The sequence below is a fragment of the Terrapene carolina genome, unplaced genomic scaffold (assembly GCF_002925995.2).
Source record: "Terrapene carolina triunguis isolate 2854851 unplaced genomic scaffold, T_m_triunguis-2.0 Scaffold192, whole genome shotgun sequence".
Classification (NCBI taxonomy): domain Eukaryota; kingdom Metazoa; phylum Chordata; order Testudines; family Emydidae; genus Terrapene; species Terrapene triunguis.
Window position 1 is genome coordinate 17,044,053 of NW_020664543.1, and position 27,173 is coordinate 17,071,225.

Sequence of the window (27,173 nt, forward strand, 5' to 3'; positions counted from 1 at the left end):
TATATATATATATATATATAAAAATCAAAGCCAACTGTAGCATGGTTATCGATTCATTCTGTTACTGCCAGTCCAATCCTGGTCTTGGGGAGTGCCTGTGTGGTGACAGGCTGTGTTAGTTTGCGAGGTAGCGAGAACCACTGGTTCTGTCTATGACAGCAGCATCAGTGGAGCCTTTTCCTTTCAATGCCTCTGAGGAGAACACTGCACTGACAGATGTTCAGCATGTGGTTGGTTCTTGCTGGATCAGAAGCACTGAAATCAGAAGGATCCCTCTATTCCAGTATGCTCCATTGTTCTGCATCTTTCTCTTTCTTTTGGACTCTTCACGTCCTCACAAACATAAAGGGAAGTCACGAGAATCCTGTGAGTCAGCCCATCCGCTCAGGATTTCTCCCCTAGCCTGTTGAAGTGCTGGTCTTTTTCTGTTGCCATAGGAACAGACAAAGGCCTCTAAAACATCACAGTGGGGTGCGTGTCGAGGTCGCACACTAGAACAGGCGACCATTTTATAGTGATGATAAATTCAGGGAATTCGGAATTTGGCCAAAGCGTGCACACAAAAATAGCTTCTTGGGAAGGCAGAATGGAGATAAATGAGCAAAAATCATTTTACAAAAGTGACCAAGCCCAGTGGTGCGTTTAGATGAAATCTTTCTCCAGAGTTCAGGGAAGTGACACATGGGTTGTAGGATGATGATCTGTCCCTGAAGAATAAGGCTAGGCAGGCAGACCCAATGCCTAAAAGTGCCTCCAGAGGCTGTTAGTTATCAAGCCCTTCATTAACTCCTCTGCTAATGATTTCCAGGTGACTTAAATGGCGTTATAGTCCATTAATTTGCATGGCAGGAATTGGAGAGGGAACCAGGCAAAGATGACCCTCGGAAAGGTTACATCTCTCTATTTAATATGCATTAGCAATGTGCCAAATAAACTACCTTCTGTAATGAGGTGGGGAATGGAGACAGTGGCCCAGCTTCTCAGCTGATGTAAATCAGCATGCCTTTACTGGAGACAATGGTGCTATGACTATTACCATCTGAGGTAGTGGCCCAGTGCTGCTCTACATGAGCTGAGAGAATACTGTAAATTTCCATGACTATTGGCTTGACAATCTAGATCCATTTTGTTTCTGCCAGGACCATCTCCTGTTTGTGCTTGCGTCTCACACCAGCAGTTGTGCATTTGAATTCTACTGACACTGTGCCAGTAGAAAGCACATTTCAAAGGTGGATGCCTGAGTATTCATGCCAGAAGGGACTGCATGCTCAGCCAATCCAGGCACAGAAACAATGTCATGTGATTTGATTAACTAATCACACTAATTGACACAGTTCTAATGTCCTGTATTATGGCAGGTTGTTTTATGGTCCCTTGAACTGGACAGGGAGTCATATCCAAAGAAATGGGCTGTGAGCAATGAGTCAGATCACCAGAGACCTGCGAGTGGAAGATGCTCCTGCCTATTGAGTCATTTCTCTATTATCTTAACAGCCTGGTGAACAAAATGAGGGTATTTATGGGAATGCAGTGGGGGATGACAGAGGAAGAAAGCTCTTGTGGCAGGGATATTTGCAGAGAGGATGATTTGATGAGGTCCTTGTAAGGGCTGAGTATGCCCAATGGGAATTGTTGCCTGGAAAATATTGTAAAACTCTGCCATTTCCAAAGGCAGAGCAGTCTTAATGCATCTTGAAGGACGAAGTGTTTCCTGGCTAGGTTGGCACAGATTTCATCCTCCAGCGCTATTACTATTGGCGGTCAAAAAAATCCCCACCCCTTCCCATTTGAACTCAGCTCCTGAAAAAGCTCTCAGGGACAAAGCATCATTGCTGATTTTCTTTTGTGTTTTAAGAGCCTTTTTTTTTTTTTAATGATGCAGACAGAACAAAGGCTCTGCAGAAACTCTGCTTTTCAGCAGGCTGGACCCCAGCCTGGCAAAGGGTTCACTCAGAGTTCTACTGAAGTCACTGGGATTCCGTATGAGCTGATCCTTTGCAGGATCGGGGCCTTAATTGGTTTCCAAGCCCAGAGATCGTTCAGATCCTTTCCTGCAGATTTCCAATATGTGGGGAGGGAAAACCAAACTCACCGCAAAAGCTCATTTATTAAGAAACGAGACGATGCCCTATTGAAGTCAGCAGGAGTTTTGTCACTGACTTTACTGAGTGAAGGATTGAGGTTTAACAACAGACCGTGCTTGCAGGAAAGTACCAGGTATTGCCTGGTTTTGATAGTAAGGGCAGGGACTGTATCTTCTGTGACACTGTGTTAGTGCAGTACCATGCACCTCTGTGGCATTGTAAATGAACAATGGGGCAAATCCCATTGACCAGATAATGTCAGTAAACCAGGCAGGAGCGTGGATCAATGTAATTCGAATGTTAGCTCCAGCACTGCTCCCCTAGTGGCTGCAGAGAGTTTACAGCAACTGCTGAAATTAGAAGTTAGCATGTCTGTCTCTTCTCTCTCCCCCTCTCCCCCCCCCCTTCTGTCCTTTTCCTAATTGTGCTGAGGTTTGAGATGTAATTTACATCTTGATGTCCTACTGGCTTCAACAGGCAGGAGTCCTGTACTGATTTAATCACCTCATTATGTCCAACAAGTTGGAGTTATTTCTAGGAGTGCTAATAGGTGCCAATTTACACCTCTCCACAGTGTAAGGTCTCTATTTAGCCCTGGTGTGTGTTTATCGGAGAGGCAAAGAGACTCCTCTCGGCTGCTTTCTAGTGAAGGCCAGGCTCACTGGGGACTAGCGACATCTGCTGCTAGGCAAACTCTCTTCTTGCCACACTTCGCTTTCAGATTACTCCCAGTCTGGCTTAACAGGGCCGTGGTGGTCACTGAGAGCTGGGACATAGTCAGAATCCATTAGAGGCGGGCACAGAAAATGACTGTGTTCTCCCCCCTCCTCCTTGCCCAGTGGCCATTTCAAAGAGGCATGGAAGTCCAATTTCAAATTCTTCTCCCTCAGAGGGGCTTCACCTAGCAGCCATTTCAGGCAGGCTGGATCCGTTCACCACCTGTTGTGAAAGTGTCCTGTTCACTGTCATGGTTCAACAGAAGGAAACGGTGGGCCTGATTCTTTGCTAGTTCACAACTGTGTAAATCAGGAGCCACACAAGGGAGTTACCTGGTATAAGAGGGGCATAATTGAGAGCAGAATCAGGCCCAAAGTGGCATGGTCTTAAACCTCTGAGCTGCCCTCAGCCTCTGCATGGCCAATTAAATCAGGTGAAATTAGCACACTGACCTAAATTCCAGCCCTGGGTGCAACTCAACAGCATTCAATGCAATTACCTTATGCCAGGGGGCACATGTCCCAGGTGTATGTCTACACCATAATTAAACATCCCCTTAGCCTGAGCCCTGCAAGCCCAAGTCACCTGGCACGCGTGAGCTTCAGGTGTCTAACTGCAGTGCAGACATAGGTGCATAACTCAAGTGTATGCTGTGCACTAGTTAGGTTACAGAGTTTCTCACCTGCAACATCTCTTTTGACTGAGAGAAGGAGCTCTGCTCCATTGTAAACCTAGGGTATAGAATGAGGCCCTGCTGCCTTACTCACTCAGAAGGAATCCAATCCTAGATTAGTTTGGATGAAGGTAAATTACTGTGGTGTTTCTAGCGCTAGTGGCCAGATTAGAAGAGATGACTAAGGGAGGGATGTGATAGAGATCTATAAAACCATGAATGGTGTGAAGAAGGTTAATATGGAAGTGTTATTTACTCCTTCCCATAACACAGAAACCAGGAGTCATCCAATGAAATTAATAGGCAGCAGATTTAAAACCAACAAAAGGAAGACTTCTGCATACAACACACGGTCAACCTCTGGAACTCTTTGCCAGGGGATGTTCTGAAGGCCAAAAGTATAACTGGGTTCAAAAAAAGAATTGGATAAGTTCATGGAGGATGGGTTCATCAGTGGCTATTAGCCAAGATGGTCAGGGACACCCATGCTCTGGTTGTCCCTAAACCTGTGACTGCTAGAAGCTTGAACTAGATAAATTGTTTGGTTCATTCCGTCTGAAGCATCTGGCATCAGCCACTCTTGGAAGACAGGATACCAGGCTGGATGGACCCATTGGTCTGACCCTGTATGGCTGTTCTGACTGGAAGCTGCTGGGGGCTGAGCTTCTTTGAAAATCTGGTCATTTCATTTAGGTGCCCAAGTGGGAGCTGAGCCCTTGTGAAAATCCAGCTTAAAAGCCCCGTCTTTCCACACAAGCCTGTCTCAGGCCAATATAGTGTAATAATGCCTATGGCTGCTAAACTGAGCAAGGAGTCTGGGCTAGGCCTGACAGGCTCAAATGTGAGCCGGTCTGACAGGCCCAAATTTCAGCTTGAACTATTCATGTAGGCCTCGCTGTTTGGCGTGGTGTTCCAGTGACCGGCTCATCCCAGGGCTACATGGATGCTTCTCCCTCTGAAAGGGAAGATTGAGGATACAGTTTCTTCCCTCACATTTCAGTGACCCCAAATAATGTCCTGAAGGTGTCACTGGGTGATATCATGTACCCCACCTCCTCTTTACTGGCCCATTCTCAGGAGTCAGACATTTGGAGTGGTATAAACAAGGGCTCAGTTAGAGGGGGACGCAAGCAAATCCTCTAATGGGGTTTAATGAATTCAGAGCCTAAGGCTGAGAAGCCGGATACCAAAGAGCTGGAGAGGGCGGGGGGGGGGGGGGGGGGGGAGTTGCTGAAGAAGCTGGGTATGGAACTCAGCTGGCTACCATGTTACACAGACTCTTATCAAAGAAAATATTGATGCATCTTTTGGAAAGGTTTTCTGACATCCCTGGAGTTCCTGAGCTAGAATAAAACAAATTCCAAGGGAGGTCGGGAGGAAATCTCAACTCTAGTGTTTGCTGCTGGCGAAAGGTGCCTGACCCACAGCCCTAGAGGTGGCATTTCTGCACCCATAGAACAGAGAAGTGCCAGTGCAAGCTTCCCCTGTGCTGATTGCCATCAGTGTGTCTGCTCTGTTCCGAAGAAGCCATCTACCCTGTAGGTCTCCAAGCACTTCACAAAGGAGAGTGGTATCATTATCCCAGTTTTACCAATGGGAACATAGGGCATGGGACTAGACTGGCATATCTACTAGGCCACACTGCCCCTCTTTAGTGCTGAGGTATGTTGCTACTATAGCCAATGATTTTAGTTTATTGTTCATTAAGCTTGAAATTCTAGCAACCAGAGCTGAACCCACGGTGGTGTAATACCACATTACAAAATTCACTTTAAATTAAATAAAAGGCTACACCACACAACCCTGCAGTCCTTGGGCTCTCAGCTGAGACCGTCAACCACTAGTGTCGATTCCAGCAGGGCTTTTTAGTGCTGTGAACTCCTATTAGTGAGGAAATGGGCTGCAACCATCCAACTGATTTGCACACAAATCAGGAAGTGGCCAACAGAGCGCAACAAGGTTTGGTCACAGCAAATTTGGGGCCAAATACCGAGGTCTTTCGTTTTCATTCAGGTCTTTCTCAAGGAAACTTCCATTAACATCCCATAAATATTCAAAGTAGAATTCTGTGCTGATTTCAGTGAGGACCGCCAAGGATCTGTCCCTTAGATTGGATCCAAAGGAGAGATGGGTCTGAGGCACAACATACAGCTCTGGGTTTCAAATTCCCCCACAGCTTCCAAAATTTAAGGCTGCTCAGATTTTGGTTCCAACTCTCTTCTAGTTCCATCCAGCAACCTAGGGGTGAATTACACCTCTTAATCCATAACCAATCCTCTTGAGCCATCCAGCCTCAGTTTGTTCCCAAACTCTTTGGTCTTGAAGAGCTCGTGCAGCAACAAAAACTCCTGAGTGTGAGCGCGTGTGTGCGTGCGCACATACAGAGACAGGACAATGAGATGAAATCTATTGGCTAAGATGCCTTCCTTCCTGGCGTCCTCTGTGACCCAGTTGTGGTGCACTGTGTGACTATAAATAGAAGGAGAATGTGCTAGGTAGTAAATCCTGAGCTAATCTTCAGTCCCTTGGGGCAGCGCATTCCTGACTGCACATAGCAAACAGGCTGATGGAGTAAATAAGTTCAGCTATTTGAATTTCAGATTTAAGGCCAGGAAAGGATTGAAGGCGGCTTCTTGGTGCTAGGAAGGAAGAAGGCAGAGGATAGGGGTAGGGGAGAAGAGAAGGTCCTAGGTTCTTTAGTCTCCTTTACAATTTGTCTCTGGAGACAGAATGGCACATGCTGATCCATACTCTTGTTCACTGTGCAGCTCTGGAGGTTGTAGAGGGAAGATTCCAAAGCCTGCTCAGATCTGGGAGCTTGAAATTGGCCCTGGTTTGGTTGTCAAACCACTACTCCAGTTACTTTAGGAACTGTAGTAACTAGTACACCCCACTTACTAATACATGGCAGTGACTTGCTGCCTTTCCTCCAAGGCTCTTCAAGTACTTTACAAGCATTAATTATGTACCACTCACAGCACCCCCCAGAGGATGGTGTGGAGCCCACAGTTGTCCCTCTTGAGGGCAGGGATGTGCAGGGCCAGGCCAGCTGTGAGGAATTCCTTGATTCTCTCCCAGGACACTGGACGTGAGAGGGGATGTGCTGTACCCAGCTGGGGCGTGAGACTTGGGCCCTCGAGGAAGAGGGCTGGTGTTGAGCTAGGCTATAAGCAGGGCCGGCTCCAGGCACCAGCCGAGCAAACTGGTGCTTGGGGCGGCAGATTGTTCAAGGAGGCATTCCGCCCTATCCTAGGGCGGCACGGCCCCTTTTTTGTTGTTGTTGTTCTGCTGAAGCCCTGGCCAACCCCCTTCTCTCTCTCACCCCCCCCTCCCTCCCCCTCTCCCCCGCTAGCCGGGGCACGTCTGCAGCGCAGGGAGTCCCCCTGCACCCTGGCTCTGGCCGTGCCGCAGGGTTCTTTTTGTTTTTTTTTGGCTTGGGGTGGCCAAAAAGCCAGAGCCGGCCCTGGCTATAAGAAGAGGCTTCCCTCTCCTCTCCATAACTCACTGAAGGGAACCAGACTTTAGAGTTACCTTAAGGCTTGGCTGAAGGGAGCCCTCGCCTTTTCCCTTGGCTTCAAGCCCTGTTGCATTTGTTTGGTTTTTAAAGGGACAGCACATCCTTTTGGTTCTTAAAGAGATAGAACATCCTTTTACATCGACTTTTCTCTTTTACAATAGAGCACGTCACAAAGGTGCTTAAACGCCATCTGAGTTTGCAGAATCCACTCTGTCTCCTGCTAGTTCTTGGTTCCCCATTGTCCTTTTCAAAATCAGGCCCCATTCCTACCCTACCCCTAGATATGAATGCCTGGAGGAGGGTTTCAGGAATTCACTCCTAAAATGTGTTTACCTTTTAGGGCACAATACACTCATTCAGGCCTTTGAATGTGAGAGCAGTGGGATTGTGGGTAGTGCCCTTACTTGGAATTAGGGTCTGACATTTGTTAGAAGTGATGTGTTTAGCTCTGTAGAGGCACTAGTCTGAACATATGATGTCAGTGGAGCTACACTGATTTACACCAGCTCAGGATTTGAACCATTCACTCCAATGGACCTATGCCAAGTTATACAAGCTGAGGGCCTGGACCAGAGACTACGTTCTTGTTGGAAAGTCCTACCCATCGCCTCTTAGTCCTGACTCTAGGACAGTGGCCACCAACTTCTACAGGCCGATGTACCAGTTTGTCATACCAAGATCTCTGCTGGACTGGCCAGTGCCTGGTGCCCTCTTATTCAGTTTTATGTGCTCAGCCCTACAGTAGAATTTGGCTTGTGCCCACCTATTCCCAGGTCTCAATAGGTGCAACCCCCAAAGTGGAACTTGGGCTGCTCCACAGCTGAGGGGTTGCATGCTAGAGCTCACTAGCGGAAGGCTCTAGTTCAGAGGAGACGCTCAGAATGCCAGTCATGAAAGCACAAGTTATCGATATGGATATGTGGGGACCACTACCCTTGGACAGATGCTAACATGGGCAAAAGACTACATCTCCAAGAGGCCAGTGCATTGAGTAATTCCATTGGAAACAAATGGCCGCAGAGTTGTAGCTTGTGTTACTGCTCCTGCTTCTTCTCTCAGGACCATGACTACTGATTAGAATTTCCACTCTAGCTCCAGGGCTGGGGCAAGCATGTTTTTCCTCCTAATCTAAAACAGTCTATTTTATAGGCTGTCTAGCTAGGAGGGCTCCTTGTAAACGTTTTCCTATAAAATATCTACATCCTATAGATGTCTAAAAGAGCCAACTTCAGCGGCCCTTCCGGCTCAGCAAGCTGAAGCAGAGGTGATAGGGTGCCACAAAGAGAAGGATTATGTTTTATGGCTTCCGCATACTATCGGTGAGGCTAAAAAGCTAATGACTCCCTAAAGGGTACTGTGAAACCCATCCATGCTGCAACTAAGAGCTCTGAGTTGAGCCATGCATCATTCCCAGAATGTCAGTCAGTTTCTCACTAAAATCCAGTCAAATGTCACAGTGCTGCTATCTTAATACCCACTGCTTTCTCTAAATCCCCGAATTATTTTCTTGATGCATATACAGTTTGGAAAAACTGTAAAACAGAAATTCCTCAAAGCTTGCAGCATTTCATGAGCAGAGTTATGCTCAGCACAGGCGCAAGACTAATCAACGCTTTGAAGGATTTGACACTTATAAGAGATTAATCCCTTTTGGGGGGGGGGAAGCCATGATGATATTATAGCAAGTTAATTAGCTATGGACCAGTCTGGGAGTCACAGTCCTAGGGCTGAAATCTTTGGGTAGGTGAGATAAGAGCTGCATGAAATTAATAGACCAAAACTTTTTTTTTGGAGAGAAGCACTGATTTTGGCACCACTGAAATGTTTTATGAATCTCATGTTGGTTTTGCCAAATTTTGGTTTACAAAAATCCAAAAAAATTGAAATTTGTGTTGACATTTTCTAAATTAAACATTTCAATTTTTTGGTTTGACATAACTTTTTGTTCTGAAATTTACTTTAATGCTTTTGAATCTTTAAAAATAAAGTTAAAAATGCTTGCAATTGAAAAGAAATGTTCTGATTTTCGTCAAATGAAAAAAAATTTGTTTGACCCAAATCAGATTTTTTTTAAACTTTTGATTAGAGGAGATCTTTTTAAAAAAAATTGTTTTCAGTCCAACCCAACACAATTTTTTTTTCTTTTACTTTTTTGAAATTGCCACTGAACCAAAAACATCACTTATTCAATAAGACCCATGTTTGAAATTTGGCTTTCCAGGAAAGTCACTTTCTGTTTTCTTAGTCTATACTGATCCATTCCGTTCACATCATAACTTGGTGAATCTTTGTAGCCAAATCAGGTTAGTATTAGCATTCCCCATCCCCCAAATGAAGTCCCACTCGCTCTCAGTTCCCAATGTATCTGAAAATGTGAAGCAAGCCAGAAGGGGAAACTTTAAGGAAAGCTCTTTGAACCTTCACAGAAAAGTGTGTATATAATCTGTCTAGTGATTGCATGTGTACTGAAACATTTTTTTTTTAAATGCACAGTACATGGATTGCCAAAAAAGATTGGCGGGGGGGGGGCGGGAGGAGAAGGGGAGGGGAAGAGAGAGATGTAATCCAAAAAGCTAATACTGGAATCCAAGAATTGATCCACAAAGTGAGCACTGGAGATGCCAATGCATGAAAATGTATATCAACTTGTTTTACTACTTTGCGTTTGGGCAACAAACCAATTGTAGGTTGTCTGTAGGAGCCCATAATTTTAGAATGTAAAGTCCTGAGGTCAAACACTGCTCTTTGTAGACTCCTATCGTCTAAGTGGACCACTCACTAGCGAGATGAATAACACATGTAGCTAGTATGTTACATCTGGACTGGAACAATGGACCAATCTTTAAAATAAGGGCCAAGAGCTGCAGGCTAGGGAATGTGCTTATTGTGGGCCCAGTTTTCTAAAGGTGGGACACCCAGTTCTGTGTTTGGAAGCTGAAATTGACATGTAAGTGCCCCAGTACTCATTTTTGGGTAACCAAGTGCCAATTTGACCTCCAAATGCAGAACTGGACACTTTTATTTTGATGCCTGTTAGACTGAGACCTGATCAGGAGAACCTATGCCTGCCTCATTTATCTTTTTTTTCCTCCCCTTCTGTAGCCTTGTCTGTCCAATGAGTAACAATCCTGAAAACTGACAAACCGTACCCTGAATCTGACTACTAACACCCATTGCTGGGAAATGGCTGTTCAGAGACTATGTGCTCCATGTAGCATAACCAAAAATTATACTGAACTATTGCCTAATTAGGTTCATACATATGGCTTCCGTCCCTTTTGTATCTGATTCTCTAGAATGTAGTGTGAAGCCTTTTTGAAAAATTCCTGCTTAAAAACAAAGGTGTTAAAAGCATACATGACAAGTGCAGCACTGGTGAGAGGGAAATGCATTTAGAAAATTGACCTAATAAGAGTACACATGTTCCAATGTATTGTACTAGTACATGAATGTACTTTTAGTGTACATGTACTTGTCCTTTTTGCATTGATCATAAACCAGTAGAGCCTTCTTAAAGGCACCGACCATGGGGAAATCTGTTAAAGGATGATAGGTATGGTCTAAATTTTCAGAAGTGGCTAGTGATGTTGGATGCCCAGCTTAAGCTGCCTCAAAGCAGCCTGATTTAAAAACTGAGGCACCCAAAATCACGATCATTTCTGGAAGTTTAGACAGTATAGCTTTAGGGATAAGCTGTGCATCGGGTACCTTTGACTCCTCCTATTAGAGGGATAACAGCATCTCTGATTACAGCTTTTGCTGATTGAGTTGGCCTGGGGCCAGAGAATGAGGTAACTGAGATCTGAATCTGGCCAACAGTGTAAAGCCAGAATAACTCCATTAATGGATTTTCACAGGTATAACAGATCAGCAACACTCGCTCCTGAGTGTGTTGCTTCCACCAGGCCAACAGGATGAGGAGACATGGCACACTTAGGACCAGATCCTGCCCAGTGTGGTAGAGCATCCTCAACTACCACAGACTTGGCAGCATCTGGGGCTCTTCATTATTCTCACTAAGGATGGCTCAGGCCACAGATGTCCATCCTGAATGTCATAGAGCTGTGCATGGTCAGATGTGACAGCTTGGTTTGAGGCATTACAGAAAGAGGGACTAGCTATGCTGTTCTGATGCAGTCTTCTCCCAACATCCCATTCTGATAGGTATGTTAGACATTACTATCCCTATTTTACAGACAGGGAAATTGAGGTGCAGTGAAATGAAGTGACATGCTCAGGTCCCATACTGAGTCCATAGCAGACACTAGACTAAAATCCAGGAGTCCCCTGCTCTAATCACTAGGCCATGCTGCTTCACAAGAAAGCATCCTCTTACCTTGAGGTCAGATGGGATGATCACAGTGGTTGTCCCTTCTGGCCTTAGAATCTATGAATCTCTGGCGGCCAATCCATTGCTGATAGAATGCTAGTTCAGTTTGAAGTGTTCCACTTTTTTTTTTTTTTTTAAATCAGGGAAGGTCACATTTGTTTCTCGAATGTGGGCAGAGGAGCAAAGAAGGAAGCCCAGTTTATGGTAGAGATGGTTTTCCCAGTGTAACAATTGGAGGATCGCACCTAATAAACTGAAGAACAAAATCTCCAGCTGGCTGATTGTCAGGCAGGGACAATTCCAGCCAGGAATTCTTCTAGGCTAGACACAGAAATACAGTCCAGGTTTGCTTTCCCTCCTTCTAAGTGGCGATAATTTCCTTCTATTTGCAGGTACCATATGACTGTAACTGGCCAAATGTGCTGGGTGATACTTTAATATGAACAATGCTATGACAAAAAAAATTGCATTGCATTGTAACCAACAGATTGAGACAGCTCTCTGTGTCCTTGACCCCAGCACAGACTATATTTTTCTCTGTGTAAATGGATTCTGTGTATCATACACTCCAGATGACATGCCAAGCAAGACACTGCACTCTCCCCCCCCCTAAAAAAATCCTATAACAGCATAGATTTACATAGCTCCTTCCATGCTGACAGATCCCAAGCACTTTCAACAAACTGATATGGGGAATCTATAGAATATACGTGGCTCATCCATTGCTAAAATGCAGCTATTTCTGGAGTGGAGTGGAGCACAGCACTTGTGCATGGAAGTACTTCATAGTACTTCAGTGCAGGGAGTAAAAGAAGAGCATCATCTCCAGCTCAGTCTCCAAGGGGTAAACACAGTAGGAAGGCAGAATGTAATCCCTTCATTTGGAAGCTGGCCAGAATGAATACCCAGAAGTCACGGGCTCTCTAATGACTGCAGCTCAGCAGACCAGTATCAGGTGTCATGCAAAAGATGGTACCTCATTGGTGTCACCTGGCAAGCTAGCATTGTGGAGGATCATTGGTTCAACAGGCACTCAGATACCACAGTGACGGGCGCAGTTTAAGAACCTAAATAGAATTGGTGAGATTCAGCAGGAAGAGCACCACCTACTGAATCACCATTTGCTACAGCATCAAGGTGTTCCTTAGAGATCTCCCATCCAAATACTGCCCCTGCTTGGCTCATTTCCGAAATAGATCATCATCATGTGCCTCCTGGACTTGTCCAATAATGCAACAGGCGCTAGGGCTAAGATTCTTTTATTCTATATCTGCCTCCCCCCCCGGCATGTAATGGACCAGATCCACAATTGCTATAAATCAGAATAGCTCCAGTGATTTCAGGGTCTGGCTTTCTCTTTCACACCACAGCTACTGCAAACAATAAGCAGTGTGTGACACCATTGCTCAGCAGGTGCCGCAGGGAGTCTTGCATCGCTGCATGGATTTTGTTCCATTCACTCTGCTTGAAAATAAATGACTGACTATAACCACTGCAACAAACCCCTTCAAACCCACACTTGTGTGCTTCCAGTTATCCCGTGCTCTAGAGCCATTTAACTTGTATATATTATTAAAGCTATTTTATGAGCTGTAGTGTCTACCCCCCCCCCCCAAACGCTTTTCCAACGTACTTGCTGTTTGCCTTGTCATTTCTCAGTGGGTAATCAAAGTTTTAAAAAAATCTTTCAAAGATTTTAAGCAGAGCATGCAGGGTTAGTTAGCATGCTGCTGAGATGCACTTGAATGGTACATGCCCGAGGCATGAGACCCTAAAATCTGGACTCTCCAATGTAACTATTAGTTGAGATTCTTTTTACATCTTGAATGTTACCCTCGTCTCCTGAATCCATCTCAGCCAGCAATTCAGAAGACTAAAATATCCACTGTAAGTTTTCATTATTCAGCCATTCAGAGGGAATATATTGTTGCTACTAGACGGATTTAAATTAATTAACCTCTTCCTTTCGGGAGAGGGGAAGAGGCCATTAATTCTGTGCTGGTGAAGGGTGCCAGATTCATAGCCCAGGGCCCTGATTCACCATAAGATATGAACAACGAGTCCGGTGGCACCTTAAAGACTAACAGATTTATTTGGGACTCCCTTCTCTTCATGTGTCATTATATAATGCCTGCATCTGTAATTTTCATTCCATGCATCTGAAGAAGTGAGGTTTTTTTACCCACGAAAGCTTATGCCCAAATAAATCTTAGTTTGAAGGTGCCACCAGTCTCCTTGTTGTTTTTGTGGATACAGACTAACACGGCTACCCCCTGATACTTGACATAAGATATGAGTAACTCTCCTTGATTTGAATGAGATTCATTTGTACATACCCTGCCATGGCAGAAGGGCTGCTGGAATTGGAGTCCCCTACCTAGTAACACTAGTAGAAGCAGTTTAATTTTACCCTTAAAATCTGAGCTGGTGAGGGAACCTCTTGGCATAGGAGGGGAGTTCATTCTCCATGCCTCTGCTGAAAGTGCCAGCACAGGTGGAGAGTGATGGGAATATCTGTCTGGTGGGGAGCTACCACAGCGAGACCACTTCCTATGATCCCTTTTAGGATGGCACACAAAGTTTCCAAGGCAAGTGGCTGGGGGTAGCTGGTGATATTTCTACTGAGCCCGTCAAGTATAAAAGGCATTTGTAGTTTTTCTAAATGTTAAGTGCAGTGCAGTGGAAAATGAGAGGAAGGAATGTTTTTAAAAAATGGATTCTGCGGTAGTGCCATTTTTGTTGTTCAAGAGCTTTTGCCCTGATAAATCGGGGCTTCGTGGAGTGAGGCTCACTGCTCGACCATCCATCCACAGGCAACATGAGTCATTTCCCAGCACTCCTTCCCAAGGTTTGCAGTCAGGGATGGGGGAGGCCATGGTAAGGGGAGTTAAAGGAACTAAGAAGACACCATGGCTGAGCTATTGATCGAAGGAGCAGAACTTTGGCTGAAGACAGCTATTTTTCCCGTGTTTTCCTTTTCTGTTTTGAACCAGGGCTGTAGGACTGACAGCTCTCAGTTTTAGCAAAACACGAACTGGAAGCTCTTTCTGAATGTCCTTCCAAAGGTTGGCTGGCAGGGGGGCGGTGGGGAATGCTCAGCTCTGGGGAAGGGCTACAGCAGAATCTGATTCCTCTTGTCATGGGGGGGTGGGAGGGGGGAGCGTAAAGGGCTTCCTGTCCCGCTGTGTCGGGATTGACAGAGGAGTGTGAGGACAAAGCATCCCAGAAACTTGCAGTTCAGAATGGAGGCCACTGACCATTTCCATGTGCTCTATGGAATATTTCCTGCATATTTCCTGTTTGTATGATAGTGTCTACTTTCCCCTCAGAACATCTGGCTTCAGAAAGGCCACACAATGAGCGTGATGATCTCACACTTACATAGTGCTTTACCCAGGGCAGACCCATGCTGCACTGACACTGAGCGGCATTCCTTTGAAGTGAAAGGCTAACAGAAACACATATGGCTTATGGTGCGGCGTGAAAACTTACACAGCTTCTAGGTGGCAAAATGGCCTGGAATTAAATGGTAAAAAAGTTGCTGAGAAATTGTGGAGGAAAAGTGTTCTACTTCTGCCCAGTTCTATTTCAAGGGCCTCTAGAACAGTAGGCAGGGGTGCCTTTAGGTAGGCACCCCTGCCTTGGCTCCAGCTTCTTCCAGCTGAGTCTACCGTAGGCCCTTCCATACTTACTTTGGTTTCTGTTTAGCAAGTGCATTGAGGTCCTTTAGGCCAGTGGTTCTCAACCTGGGGCTTGGGGCCCTCTGGGGGGCGGCAAGCAGGTTTCAGGGGCTCCACCAAAATAAACCAGAGAGCAGGGCTGGCGTTAGACTTGCTGGGACCCAGGGCAGAAGGCCAAAGCCCAAGCCTCGCTGCCCAGAGCTGAAGGTGAAGCCTGAGCAACTTAGCTTGGCAGGGCCCCCTGTGGTTTGGGGCCCTGAGCAATTGCCCTGCTTGCTACCCCCTAACACCAGCCCCAGCTTTTACGCTACTGGATATGCAGAAAAACAGTTGTTGAGGCATGGGTGGGCCAGGGAGTTTTTATAGTATGTTTGGGGCATGGGCCTCAGAAAGAAAAAGGTTGAGAACCCCGGCTTTAGGCGAGAGAGAGAGTGTAAGGTATGTCTACACTGCCATTGAGAGATGTGATTGCAGCACATAGGAACATACTGCCTGTGTAATTTATTAGCTTTCAGAAAATAGTTCCAGCCTCTGTTAAATTAAATGTACAGGATAGCAACACACATTTCCCAAAAAGTTTAAAAAAACCCAACCCTTAACAAAGGCAGATAGCGGCAACATGCCTACAGCTCATTTTCCAATTTCTGCCAAGGGTAAGGCTCGAACTTATAATGCATGAGATTGTTACTGAGTTTCGATGACTACAATGCATTCCCTTGAACCGCCCATCCAATGGGACAGTGTGCTGCCTAGACACTCTTTTGCTGCACGTGCTTCTTTCAATCTTTTTTGGCCTGTGAGAGTTTGGCACATACCATTCTAGAGACTCAAACTTTTCCTTTAATAAGTTTTTCAGTTGTGCTTCCCTAAAGGGGCAGTGGCTGCCATGCACTTAGCCCAGTGATTGAGATAATGTGGGGGATGACCAGAGCATGGTTTGAACCCCAGGAGTGTATGCAACAATAACAAAAGTTGGTAAGAGCCTGTTCATTTTGTAAAATGCTGATGGGAGGCTGTATTGAGGGAGCCCCTTGCTCACATGACCCCAGGTTTGGACCACTAGCATTACCCAGCCCCCCTATGACACATGAAAATTTGAAGACAGTCAATATGGATTGTGGAGCACTTAGAAAAATCGACTTTTAAACAGAAAGCATTGCTCAACTTGAACTACAGCAGAGCTAGTGCTCTGCTATCACATGGTGTTCTGAGGAGAATCATAGAATCTTAGGACTGGAAGGGACCTTGACAGATCATCTAGTCCAGGCCCCTGCACTCATGGCAGGACCAAGCATTATCTAGACCAGTGGTTCTTAACCTTTACTGCAGCCTGCACCCCTTTGGTTCTCAAAATATGTTCTCGCACTCCTTATCAAAAATCAAAATATGTTCTCACACCCCTTAAACCTAGATACATTTCGCACCCCCAGGGGGTGCGTGCACCCCAGGTTAAGAACCACTGATCTAGACCATCCCTGACAGGTGTTTGTCTAACCTGTTCTTAAACATCTACAATGATGGAGATTCCACAACCTCCCTGGGCAATTTATTCCAGTGCTTAACCACCCTGACAGGAAGTTTTTTCCTGATGTCCGACCTAAATCGCCCTTGCTGCAATTTAAGCCCATTGCTTCTTGTCCTATCCTCAGAAGTTAAGGAGAATATTTTTTCCCTCCTCCTTGTAACAACCTTTTATGTACTTGAAAACTGTTATCCTGTCCCTTCTCAGTCTTCTCTTTTCCAGACTAACAAACCCAATTTTTTTCAGTCTTCACTCAGAGGTCATGTTTCTAGACCTTTAATCATTTTTTGTGGCTCTTCTCTGGACTGTCTCCAATTTGTCCACATTTTTCCTGAAATGTGGCACTCAGAACTGGACACAATACTCCAGTTGAGGCCTAATCAGTGTGGAGTAGAGCAGAAGAATTACTTCTCGTGTCTTGCTTACAACACTCCTGCTAATAATAATAATAATAATACATCCCAGAATTATGTTTGCTTTTTTTGCAACAGTGTTAACTCATATTTAGCTTATGATCCACTATGACCCTCAGATCTCTTTCTGCAGTACTCCTTCCTAGACAATCATTTCCCATTTTGTATGTGTGCAACTGATTATTATTCCTTCTGAAGTGGAGTACTTTGCATTTGTCCTTACTGAATTTCATCCTATTTTCTTCAGACCATTTCTCCAGTTTGTCCAGATCATTTTGAATTTTAATCCTATCCTCCAAAGCACTTGCAACCCCTCCCAGCTTGGTATCATCTGCAAACTTTTTATAAGTGCACTCTCTATGCTATTATCTAAATCATTGATGAAGATATTAAACAGAACTGATCCCTGCAGGACCCCACTTGATACGCCCTTCCTGCTTGACTGTGAACCACTGATAACTGCTCTCTGGGAATGGTTTTCCAATGATTTTCCACCCACCTTATAGTAGCTCCAGCTAGGTTGTATTTCCCTAGTTTTGTTTATGAGAAGGTCATGTGAGGCAGTATCAAAACCCTTAGTAAAGTCAAGATATACCACATCTACCTCTTCTCCCCCCCCCCACCCCCTCATCCACAAGGCTTGTCACTAACAAAAAAAGCTACTAGCTTGGTTTGACATGATTTCTTCTTGACAAATTCATGCTGACTGTTACTTATCTTATTATCTTCTAGATTTTTGCAAATTGAATGCTTAATTATTTGCTCCATTAGCTTTCCAGGTACTGAAGTTAAGCTGACTGGTCTGTAATTCCCTGGGTTGTCCTTATTTTCCTTTTTATAGATGGGCACTATATTTGCCCTTTTCCAGTCCTCTGGAATCTCTCCTGTCTTCCATGACTTTTTGAAGATAATCACTAATGGCTCAGATATCTCCTCAGTCAGCTCCTTGAGTATTCTAGGATGTATTTCATCAAGGCCTGGTGACTTGAAGACATCTAATTTCTGTAAATAATTTTAGCCTCAGATCCTACCTCATTTTCACCATTGTTCACTATGTTAGACATCCAATGCCTACTAACCTTTTTAGTGAAAATTGAAACAAAAAAGTCATTTAACATTTCTGCCATTTCCACGTTCTGTTATTGTCCCCCCATCATTGAGTAACGAGCCTACCCGGTCCTTGGTCTTCCTCTTGTTTTATGTATCTGTAGAATGTTTTCTCGTTACCCTTGTTTATTTTCATCTTTTGTTATTTGATCTAGTTTCCACCGTTTTGTTTGACTCTTTTTTGAGTTTCAGATCATTGAAGAGCTCCTGGTTAAGCCAGGGAGTCCTCTTGCCATACTTACTATCTTTTTTACGCAATGGGATAATTTGCTTTTGTGCCCTAAATAACATCTCTTTAAAAAACTGCCCGCTCTCTCAAACTGTTTTTCCTCTTAGACTTGCGTCCCAAGGGATTTTACCTACCAACTCCCTGAGTTTGCTAAAGTCTGCCTTTTTGAAATCCAATATCTTTACTGTGCTGTTTTCTCTCCTACCATTCCTCAGAATACATGAACTCTCTCATTTTATGATCACTTTCACCCAAGTGGCCTTCCACTTTCAAATTCTCAACCAGTTCCTCCCTATTTGTCAAAATCAAATCTAGAACAGCCTCTCCCATATAGCATTCTCCACCTTCTGAAATAAAAGATTGTCTCCAACCCATTTCAAGAATTTGTTGGATAACCTGTACCCTGCTGTGTTGTTTTTCCTACACATGTCTGGATAGTTGAAGTCCCCCATCACCACCAAGACCTTTTCCTTTTTTTGCCCTTTTCCAGTCCTCTGGAATCTCTCCCGTCTTCCATGACTTTTCAGAGATGATTGCTAATGGTTCAGCTACCTCCTCAGTCAGCTCCCTGAATATTCTAGGATGTATTTCGTTAGGCCCTGGTGATTTGAAGACATATAACTTGTCTAAGTAATTTTTGACTTGTTCTTTCCCTATTTTAGCCTCTGATTCTATCTCATTTTCACTGGAAGCACCTATCTGTACTAATAACACTACAGATGCTCCCTGACTTACGCAAGCATTCCATTCCAGAATGCCTTGCGTAAGTCGGGGATGTATACCCGACAGTTACGTGCCCAAAAAAAAAAAAAAAAGCTTACGGAACTTTTTCCGTAAGTGAGGGTTTGCGTAAGTCGGGTTTGCGTAACCCGGGGAGCATCTTGTATGTATATTTCTATAGTCTTTCATCTAAGGATCTCAGAGCACATTCCAAAGTTGGAAGGACTTTTATCCCCCTTTAAAAACAGGGAAACTGAGGCACAACTCAGTCACTTGCCCAAAATCACTCAAAGTGGCAGAGGTTCTCCGACTCCTGCCTGCCGGCTCTCACCACTTGACAATCCTGCCTCTTGAGATGGGGAGAGGGCTCCTTCACAGGTTCCCCAAGAGAAAATAGTTCAATTTTGTAGTTCTATGTCCAAAACACCAAAAGAGTCCACGCTGCACCTTTCTAACACACACAGGGCTATCCCATAGGCTTCTGTAAGGATGTTCATGTAGATCTATTCTCTGGTGTGCAAAGATTTCCAAGGAATCTATCTTATTACAAGGATGGATAGCTGCAGAAGAGAAACCACTGGACTAGTGTGTTGGTTTAATGAATGTGTAAGTACAGAGTCCCCACAGGTCTCCTACTATTTCTGACATGCTGTTGTTCCACTCTGCAGTGCAGAGCAAGACAGGTGGAGATTAGTGTCTCATTGAACTGTCACTTTGCCTCCCTGAGAGGCCATAAATCCAAGGGGGCACAGAGGGGGAGCTCCTAGCTCTCTGAGATCTGGCGCCAGGAAGTGCATTTGTCTTCGTGATGGGGGCAGCAGGAGATGCTGCCGCTCTGGGTGGTAGCGGAGTTTGGCGAGGAGCCAGCACCTGCAGCCTTGTCTTCAGTGTTTTCTCTCCTGGGTGCTGTGGACTGGTCTGGATGGGATGGACGCATTCAGACTTCACTCTCCTTGCTCCTCCAGAGCACTCTAAGTTGTGACTGTCCTGTCCAGTATCTGAGCATATGCAGTAGCCACGGGAACTGGTGGGCTAGAACGGTAGGAGGATTGCAGTGAGGTTTTCCCCCACTGGGGGCCCAGACCAGCTCCCCTCAAGTCAATGGCCAAACTCAGATTGACTTGACTAGAAGCAGGACCAGGCACTGTGCTTGCAGCGTCCTGGATGGAAAAAGCTATTAGAGTTCTGCACGTGTTAGTGGAATCAGCAAGGGCATTTGGGGTGGAGGGTTGGCCTGCTTGTTTCTGTACTGAAGAGCTCTCAGATAGGAGCTTCACTGCATTCTAGTGTGAACCAGGAAATGGAGACTGAGGGCAGGTCTTCACTACAGGGGGGGGGGTCGATTTAAGATACGCAAATTCAGCTACGCGAATAGCGTAGCTGAATTCGATGTATCAGAGCCGACTTACCCAGCTGTGAGGACGGCGGCAAAATCGACCTCCGCGGCTCCCAGTCGACGGCGCTTACTCCCACCTCCGCTGGTGGAGTAAGAGCATCGATTCGGGGATCGATTGTCGCGTCCCGACGAGACGCGATAATTCGATCCCCGAGAGATCGATTTCTACCCGCCGATTCAGGCGGGTAGTGTAGACCTAGCCTAAGTCAGTGGAAGGAAGTAACATTAATATTTCCCCAGTCTACAGGGACTTCCTCAACTCCACCCCCACAATCACTCTCTCTTCCCGCCCCACCAAATTTCTCCTTCTAATCATCTCTTCATCTGTCATCTTTCTCTCTCTCTCCTTTACATCTTCTCCATTTTCATCTTTCCCAGAGTCTGTCTCTCCATTCTCTGTTCCTCTGCCCAACCTTTTCTCTCTCCCTCTCTTAGCGCTTTCCATGTCTTTCCTCTGCCTCCTTTCCTCTCTGTTCACCAACAGCAGGGAAAGTGAGGCTGCCATGCTTCTTTTGCAGTGCATATCCTAGTCAGAAGCAGAGCTAGACGTTCAGCACCTCGTTCCAACTCCAGTGAAATGAAAGTGTGGATGCAGAGCTGATAATTAGGGATTGCTCTCTACTGAGAAGTTAATAAGCGGGGAGAGGAGTAAACGGAGGGCAACCAGAAAAATGAAAGAGAAAAGAAGTGAAAGAGAGTTGCATGAAACTGAGGCCGTTAATCCATTCTTTTAACTAAAGTGCACACTGATCTCTAGTCATCCAGACGAGACTTAAAGAGGCTGTCTCTAACAGTGAAGCAGACAGCCCTGGAATTACGACAGAGTAATTGCTTGATACTTAAAGTTCAGGTCTAGAAGATTTCAGAGTAATAATTCATTGGAAAGATATTGAGCTCTCATCACAAAGAAGAAATATAGTCTCTAAACAGGCAGCTAATGGCATGCCATTTATCTGATGGCAAATCACCCAAGTTCATTACTCTCCATGGCACAGTTGAGAAAAAGAAATACAAAGTTAGCTAAACTGAAAGACAGAAGGAAAGAAAGAAAGGACATATTCCTTACAGGGATGCTCCAGGGCCTTTCAAGGCAGAACTCTGTTTTTCCTAGGCAGTTAGAATTCTCTTTGGGCCAAGTATCCAGGTGCTAACTAAATAACTCCGCCCTCTTTACATGGGCAAAATTCCATTGATTTCAATGACAGGTTTCAGAGTAGCAGCCGTGTTAGTCTGTATCCGCAAAAAGAACAGGAGTACTTGTGGCACCTTAGAGACTAACAAATTTATTAGAGCGAAGAAGTGGGTTGTAGCCCACGAAGCTTATGCTCTAATAAATTTGTTAGTCTCTAAGGTGCCACAAGTACTCCTATTGATTTCAATGGAAGTTCTTCCCTGTTTTAGGGTCAAGGGCGGACTTCAGAGTTTGATTCCTAGGATTTAAGCATAAGATTAGAGAATGTTTCACATGGGTCCTTTTCCAAGGTGTCCCCAAGAGTTTTACATAATGGAGTCAGACCCTGGTAGTGCAAATGTGGCAGCCATTATACTTTCATTAGTGCTCACACAGCTGTAGGTGTTAGAAGTTACCTTACTAAGATGCAGTTGTCACCCAGTGGGGAAATATTTTTTTCCCTATGAAAAAATTTCTATGGAAACACAAATATTTTCATCAAAAAATTTTCTTTGAAATATTTGTTTTTTGTTGAAAAACCAAAAAGTCTCATATTTTTGCTTTTTCAATGAAAAACTGAAAAATATTGACAAAAATGAGTATTTTCCACTAAAATTTCCATTTCATCAGGGAAAAAATATTTTCCATTTAAAAAGAAAATTGTTTTGACAGAAAAACTTTGACCAGCTCTGCCCAGGTCACTGGGTTCCCCTCTACTCTTTTAAAGAAGTGCTACTGGATAGTGATGATAATTTGTATTGGAATAGCTGCCGGTAAGGCACAGAAATGCCCTATCTCTAGTAACTCACCAGATAGACAGCACCTGTACTAGTACACTCTCCTAGTGCTGCATGTCAGGATCAGTGCATATGAGCCCATATCATGGTGTGGAGTCAACTGGAGTTCTTCCTGAGAAAGGGACTGTCTAGAAACTGACTCTAAGGGCTGGTCTATACTTAGCCGCTAGTTCGGCGGCTGGGGATCGAACTTCCAGGTTCGATTTATCGCGTCTGGTCTGGACGCGATAAATCAAACCAGGAAGTGCTCGCCGTCGACTGCGGTACTCCATCTCAACGAGAGGAGTACCGCGGAGTCGACGGGGGAGCCTGCCTGCCCCGTGTGGACCGCGTCTGAACCGCGGTAAGTTCGAAGTAAGGTATGTCGACTTCAGCTACGTTATTCACGTAGCTGAAGTTGCGTACCTTACTTCGACTTGGGGGGTTAGTGTAGACCAGGCCTAAGGGGTTCAGCATTGGGCACCTCCTGTGATTGCAACAGCATTACTGTCAGTGTGCAGTGGCCGCTGGGCTGCCCTCCACCATAGCAACAAAACACAGTGATGCAAAAAGGACAAACTAGTGTGAAACAGATTTGACCAACATTTCAGAACTAGAGGCGAGTGACGTGTTTCAAATTTCGACAAATATCAGATTTTGAATTTCAGTTGGCCAGAAAGGTGGGAAAAGTGAAAATGATCATGTAATTTCCTCCACCATCCTGCCCTTCCCAATTTTTTCCCCGTAGTCTGGTTCTCCCATTCTGAAGAGTGACAATGGACAACATTTAACTGCTTCATAGCTGACTCCTTGACTGTTTCTGCTCTGTATTTCTTTAGAGGGGACGGCTTGGTGAATGATTAAAAAGTCTATTTCTAAGGAATGGGCTACATTTTGTAACATGACTAGTGATTTTGGGTGCTCTATTTTTGGGGTGTCACTTCAAGGCACCTTCAAAGGGGCCTAATTTTCAGGAATAACTAGTTACTTTTGAAAATGTAGGCCCTGAACACTAGTAACTGTGCTGCTTGCTCATTCCTCTAGACAGAATGTTTAGAAATGTAATTAAACTAAAATTAGTTACTGCATCATAGGAAGAGTTGGTGCCGGCTGCTATGGCAACCAAGGAAAGTGCTCTCTCTGCTAAACCATATAGGAATAATGACAAATTTCTTTGCCTCTATAGTATATTGCAGTAAGATGACCATTGACTTTCTACTTCTCACCCCTCAATCCTTGAAATTAGGTATAAATAACTTGTTTCTTACTGCTTTTGCTTTGTTTTGTTTTTCATTTGTGATTCTGGCAGAAACTTGGAGAAATGGCTGAAACGAAAGGAAAAAAAACCCCCACAAGATTTCCAAAAGTGATTAGTGATGTTAGGTATCCAACTTGAGATACCTTAAAGGGACCTGACTTTCAAAGAGTGGGTGCCAACCACTTCCTGCAAATCAGGGGCCTTGAGGTGACACCCCCAAAAATGGAAGCACGCAAAGCCATTAGTTGCTATAGAATATCAAAGACAGAATTCCCTAGTTGCTTTTTACTAAATTGCCTTGCATTGAAATGCTTTGAGAACTAGCCCCCCTGGATTGTGTTCAACCCCTATGAATTATGCATCCCACACACAGAGTTCTCCTGAGTTTGTTTTGAGGTTACTTTTACACACACACACACACACACACACACACACACACACACACACACACACACACACTGTTAATTATAGTTCATATTTCTTTGCAAAGCAGAGTAAGTGCTTTCATGTAAAGAGGTTACTCCATCAATTAATAATCCTTCATTTTGGAGTTAACTAAAAAGGGAATACAAAAACCAAACGAAGAGCGTTTCTTAATGCTTAATACATCATTTCTGGGAATACAGAGCGATAAAATGGATTTGTGAGAGCTTGACAGAGGCTGCTGTGGATTTCTCATTCTATTTTCTGATTGTTAAAGGGAAATTACTAAAACCTTGAAATATCCTTGCTTTCCTTGTCCCTCTGCTTCACAGGGCACTGTTTCCTTTAAGAACAAATGATAAGCTGTATTTAGAAATGAATTTCCTAGATAATACAGTGAATTCTTACTTAATAAAATGAACACAAAGTATAAATCATGTTCGGGATAGAACTTAAGGACTCATTTTGTGCTTGCCACAAGTTGGAAAGTGTTGACATTCTTGTCTGAGTAAGGAACTAGAAGCTATGGGCCAGATCCTCAGCTGGTGTAAAAGTGTAGTTCCATTGAGGTCAGAACTGAGGTGCAGAGAAATGACATGGATAAGTCAGCAGCAGAACTGGGGTTAGGCGCTCCTGGCTCCCAGTCTTGTGCCCATATCCCAGCTCTCACTCCCTCAGCCCTCTCCTTTTCCTCCCCCATCCCACACATTATGCTCTGCACAGCTCCTTTCCTTTACTGCTTCCTTTGTCTCTTTCTCTCTCTTTTTTTTATGCTACCCTAGATGTTTGAAAATGCTTCACTTTTCCTGTGCCCTCCTCCAAAGTTCATCCCTGCCTGGTTCTTATGTAAATTCAGATGTAGTTCTGTTCAGTATCATTGTGGATACGCGAAGGGTGCCATTTTTCAGAGTGTGCTGCTCCACCTCCACCGGCATGACCTCGCAGGGCGAAGCACTCTGCAAATGGCATCCTCTGTGCGGTGGTGCGAGGTCATCCCAGCAGGGGCAGGGTCATGCCGGTCCAGAAGTTATGTATCCTGTGGCATCAGGGGCCAACCTAAAATCCCTCCTTAAAACTCCCTTCTTTTGCTTGTCCCCCATCCCGGCCCTGATTGCCCACTGCTCCCTCTGTAGTGCTACATCCTTAACTGTTTGGAGACTAGTCCTGAAGGGTGGCAGGAATCAAGGCCTGCAGCTGAGCCCATTTCTGGGCAACCTAACGAGCGCCATAGTAGGCTGCCTGATTGGTTACACAGGTTGGAAGAGTCAGCAGACTAGTTCTTATGCCCAGCAGCAGCAATTCAGAAGTTGCTTAAATCATTCACCTACAGCTGCAATAGCTTCTGTGCCTGCTTGTTCCCAGCCTTGTTCCACCCCTGCTCCTGCCTTGATCCCAGCCTCAGGGCCAGCTCCAGGCACCAGTGAAGGAAGCAGGTGCTTGGGACGGCCAATGGAAAGGGGCGGCTCATCCGGGTCTTCAGCGGCAATTCGGCAGCGGGTCCCTCAGTCCCTCTCTTCCTCTTTTAGCTGCCGCCGAAGTGCTGCCGAACAGGAAGAGAGGGAGCGAAGGACCCGCTGCCGAATTGCCGCTGAAGAATGAAGCAGCGCGATTGAGCTGCCGCCGAAGTGCCGCCGATCGGCTTTATCTGCCCAGCCTTACCCCTGCCTCGCCTCACTAACCTGGTTCTGACCCTTAGCTCTGATTCCTGACTTTGGCTGCGATCCTTGGCTGTGGCATCTGGCTCCAGCTCTGACCCTAGGCTCCGATTGCTGGCTTCCAGCTCTTGTGGTAATCATTAGGCCCGACTTCTGCTCCAACCACTAGGTATGACGGCCTACATCCTGGTCATGTAGCACAGGGGCCCCACAACTCTACCTGAAGTCAATGGGAGCTGAGCGCTTCCATTCCTTGCTGCATTACAGGCAGCTTGTGGATTTCTTACGGGGGCAAATGGTCACGCACACTTTGTGCCCTTCAATATCAGCATGTGTTGAATGGAACTTTTTTCTCCCTCAACATACCCTTTTTTGCTGCTGGAGAATATCGAGCTGTGTCTGTGTGTGAACGAGATTGTCTAGAGAATAATAAATAAATCCTTCCCCCAAGATAGCAGGAGCTTCCTTGAAAATCTTGCCTTTCATATATGAAGAACCCTGGTTCCTCTGTGTCTGAAACACACTCAGCCACATTCCATATAGTACGTGTCCAATATACTAGAACGAAAGGTCACAAGCCAGCAAAAGCTAGACAGTGGCGGCGAGTGAGCTTTCCATCTGAGTTACAAGCTTCAGAGAGATAGGATTTGATATGAGTGTGAGCAGCGATGGTGATGTTACAGGCAGGAGGCAGAAACACATTGCTTGCAAATAGCCAACTTGCAGATGTGTTGTGTCATCTGAGTCCTCAGACTGGTTCCCTTCAGATTTGGCCCCATCCACTTTGGGTACATCTACACTGCAGATGGATAGACATACCTGCACTTTGATGGAGCTAGCATGCTAAGAATAGCTGGGTAGTTAAGGAGGCATAGGCTACAGCTTGGGCTAGCCACCCAAATTCATACCTAGGATTTCAGAAGGGATTATACATGGGCAGTTGGCCTGAGCTGCTGTCCACGCCACTGTGGCTATACTGCTATTTTTAGCATGCTGCTGCGGTTTTCCTCATAGGTGGCTGCATTTCAGTAGTGGGTGAAGGATCTCTATTCTCTAGGGTTGGGTAAAGTTTAATTAGGCTGAAGTCAGTGGTGGTTTTGACTGAGCAGAATCAGCCACTAATGTCTATAAAGTATGTTCTTGCCAGGCACAGTGTTAAGAGATGGGGTGGGGGAGGGGGGGAAATCGCAGGTGGATTTGGCTTGGGAAGCTTTGTCCATCAGGATTTGGTTCTGCAAAACAAAATGAGGTAGTTTGGATCCAGGTTCCTTTTGTCTGAATTCCCAGAAGTCTGCCTAGCTTTGGTACTTCTATGGCACCCATCCCCTGAGAATCTAAGCAGTGAACTTGGTCATTTAGATCCACATTCCATTGTCCACAGCTGACTTCAGTGGGCTCTACTCTTTTCTCTGCCAGATTCTCAGAAGCTCTACTTGCTTTGTTCCTTCATCATGTTAGCATTTCCTTGTCTCGTGTTATAGTTGGAGCCTAGCTAGGGGGAT